The sequence below is a fragment of the Belonocnema kinseyi genome, chromosome 5 (assembly GCF_010883055.1).
Source record: "Belonocnema kinseyi isolate 2016_QV_RU_SX_M_011 chromosome 5, B_treatae_v1, whole genome shotgun sequence".
Taxonomy (NCBI): Eukaryota; Metazoa; Arthropoda; class Insecta; order Hymenoptera; family Cynipidae; genus Belonocnema; species Belonocnema kinseyi.
Window position 1 is genome coordinate 81,099,812 of NC_046661.1, and position 4,023 is coordinate 81,103,834.

Here is a 4,023-nt window from a genome sequence, read left to right on the forward strand (position 1 = left end):
GAGCGCCCCACCGTGGGGACTGGTCGAACCTGATTTAATAATCAAGTCTTTTTATTTAAAAAAAACACGAGTGAAACCCGAAATATCTCTTGTCATGAAAATGAATCATCGTGAAATCATTAAATCTATTATTAATAGACTTTAGAAAATTTCAAAGAATTTAAAATAGTTAAGTGTATTTTAAGAATCCAAGGATCCTGCAATAGATTTAAATAAATTGAAAGAATTCAAAGATTTTTTGGCACTTTTAAAGTTTCCGAGGAATTTAAAAAAGAATTAAAAGATTCCAAGTGATTTTAAAAGATTAAAAAAAATTTGAAATATTTGAGGGTTTTTGATGACTCTAAGGATTTTTCAATAGATTTCAATAAATTTAAGTATTTTAAAGCATTTCAAAGATTTTTTGGTAGTTTTAAAGATTCCCAAACGTATTAAAGAGATTCTAAAGATTACAAGAAATATTAAAAGATTTCAAAGGATTTGAAATATTTGACGTTATTTAAAAGTCTAAGATTTTTGAATTGATCTCAATGATTTAAAGGTACTTTAAAGGATTTCAAAGATTTTATGATGCTTTGAAAGATTCCGAGGAATGCTGAAGAGGTTTCAAGGGATATCCAAAGATTTTAAAAAAATTTGAAATATTTAAGGATATTTTAAAACTCCAAGATTGTTCAATCGATTTCAAAATAAAGGCATTTTGAAAGATTAAAAAGATTTTATGGTACATTTTATTATTTCGAGGATGTCGAGGAATCCAGGATTTATCAATCGATTTCAATAATTAAAAGGTATTTTAAAGGAGTTTTTTATTTTCGTGGTATTTTGACAGATTCCGAGGAATTTTCAAACGTTCTTAAAGATTTCAAGGGATATCAAAAGATTTAAAAGGATTTAAAATATTTGAGGGTTTCTTAAGACTTCAAGGATTTTTTAATCGATTTTAGTAAATTAAAGGGATTCTTAAGAATTTCAAAGATAGTATGGTATTTTTAAAGATTACGAGGAATTTTAAAGATGTTTCAAGGGATTTGAAAAGATTGTAAACAATTTCAAAGATGTCTTGATATTTTTAAAGATTCCAAGAAATTTGAAAGGAGTTTTTAAGATTGTAAGGGATATCAAAAGATTTAAAAGAATTTGAAATATTTGAGGGTATTTTAAAACTCTAAGATTCTTCAACCGATTTCAATAATTTGAAGGTTTTTTGAAGGATTTTAAAGATGTAATGGGATAGCAGAAAATTAAAAAGAATTTGAAATGTTTAAAGGTATTTTAAAACTCCATGATTTTGCATATTTTTGAATAATTCGGATTAAATAATGTTGCACTGGGAAAAATGTAATAAAGGAACTAAGATTATAGCCATTAGTCATTTTTGAAAGGAAGTTAGTACACATGAAATCACATATTTTAAAATATTATTACGTTAATAATCAATTTTTTAATGAAGTAAGGTATTTCTATTGTTTAATTTATGTGTTTGAAAAAAGAATAAAAACTGTTTGTCAATATTTATCTGTACGATTATTCTTATTTTTATTGATTTGAAATAAGCCCGCGCTTTTATGTACATGTGCAGTTAAAAACTTCGACACCCCCAATGGCCATCTATTGGATATCAAAGAACTAAAACTGAACTCTCAAAAAAAGTTGCTTTAGAGCCTAACTTCTAAAGAATGCCAACATTATACGGACTGATAAGTATTTGTGCTTTTTACTACTCTTGCAAAATTAAATTAAAACTTTCAAATTATATAGTAAACTATTAAAAATATTATGCATGTTATTATTACACATGCATACAAAAAAAATTAAGATAGAATTATAATTTTTTTAAAAACAGTTTTAGGTATGATAGCGTTTCATACCGAAAATGGATATTTTCAATGAAAAATTTCTATTGTTAATAAAAAATAATTAAAGTTTAGAACATGTTTACAATATTTGGACAAAATTGGTATATTAACGCTTTTAGAATTTGCGGATATATCATCCAAAATAAAAAAAACGTTTGATAAGAATTGGAAGTTGTTCTATTTGTTGCCGGCTCATTATATCTAATCTAAAATAAAGAAATTCCAATGCTATTCAGACTATTATTATTTATATTACAAAAAAATTCGATATATTACGAAACCAAAAAAAATAGAAAAATTATAAATATTAAACGAAAAATAATCCGCTATATTATATTGCATAGTTATATTGCAAAAATTCATACTGCGACATCAATTTTCTTCTTTGTTTGGAAATCATATTGTTTTTTTTCGGATTTTTCTAAATTACAATTATTAGAAATTAGTAATATAGCATTTCATCACTTCAATCAATCGCAAGAATTCCTTTTTTTATGAATTCGAACTTTCATTTATATTTCAATTTCATCTTTAAAGTATGTCTCATCTGTACCGTAATTGCAAATGATTATAGTAAAGATAAGATATTTTCTATACAATAAAAATTTTTAATTATAGCAGTAAGTGACAGTGAAAAGTGTTAAAAGTAGACAATTTTGGATGAGGTTGAAGTTAGCAGCACATGGCAAATGCGGGACGAAAGCGAGTACAATAAAAATTTTATTAATTCTTAAATATTTTATGCAAAATTTCATAATTATAAAATGTACATAATAGGGCATTGTAAATATAATAAACGGCTATAACGCAATTGTCAAATTCTAAAAGTAAAACATTTTTTGCGATTTCAACAAAACTTGAATTTCGTCCAGTCTTTTACCTTTCGTTTCGAGTGTGATCATATAAACAAAGAATATTGTAGTAGCTCCACAAGCAGAAAAAATAAAAAATATCATATAGACCTCCAGAAGATCGACCATCTCATGAAAACGAAAAAGGGATAAAAACGAGAATATCGTCAAAATAATTCATAGACTATTATTCCAACAAGTGGAACCCACCTGATAAGAGAAATATCGAACTCTTGTTGTTCCAAAAAGAAAAATATTCCCACGATTCCCATAGATATGGATGCAAGAAAGCCAGTAGAAAGGAGAAATTTTCTTCTCACTCTTTCAACCAATGGAATACTTATTAATGAAGCAATTACTTTCGTACTTGTTAAAATGATCGTTGCTTTTTTAGCACTTATAAAAAATCCACTGAAAGATAAAATTTGCTCAGTGAAATAATTCAAAGTAGAACCACCCGAAAATGCGATATAAGCTGACAAAAAAATGACTGTCATTAAAGCTTTTCGGTTGTTGCGAAGTGCAACCAACTTCCATAATCTGGATTCTTTAAACTTTAAAGTACTCGTGTAAAATCCCTCCATATGGTTGATTTTTCGGTTTTTATTTACATCTTCTAATTCCGGAACATTAAGTAGACTTTTCATTTTTATATCTTCTGTTTTTTCACGAAAATCTGAAGACTCCGGCATGAAGAAAAAAGTTGCGGAGAAAATTATTGGAAGGATGAAAAGAGCAATGTTTATCAAGTTGTAGGATATGTAAGCTCCTAGAATCATAACGCAGAGCATTCCTGTGTTCATGAAAACTGGGAGAAAAACTAGGAATATTCCTCTATATTTTTTACTTTCAATTTCATATAAGTAAACAATCAGTGAACATATTTTAGCACCATATCCTATTCCTCCTAAAATTCTTGCTATGCGTATTATAAGAAGTCGTTTGCTAAAATTATCATGACCCATGAGATAATTTGTGGAATAGTGAGCAATAATAAGGTCCTTTTTCGACCAAATCTATCAATTATTAATGGATTTAGTAAATATCCAATCACTAAATCCACTGGATTGAAGCTTATAAGATGAATAATTTGAATTATTATAAAATATTAGAGAGCGAACTTTATTAAAATGTGCTTGTAAATATGTTTTATATGTCAATTAAGAGAACTTTAATCAAAACTTTCCGATAAAAAATTGAACAATTGGGTACAATAACAACCTACTTGCATTTTCAGAAGTCACTTGTTTTGCATTTCTTCTTCATGAAATGATGTGCAAAACAAGTGAAATTTGAAGATACCAGTAGGCTAT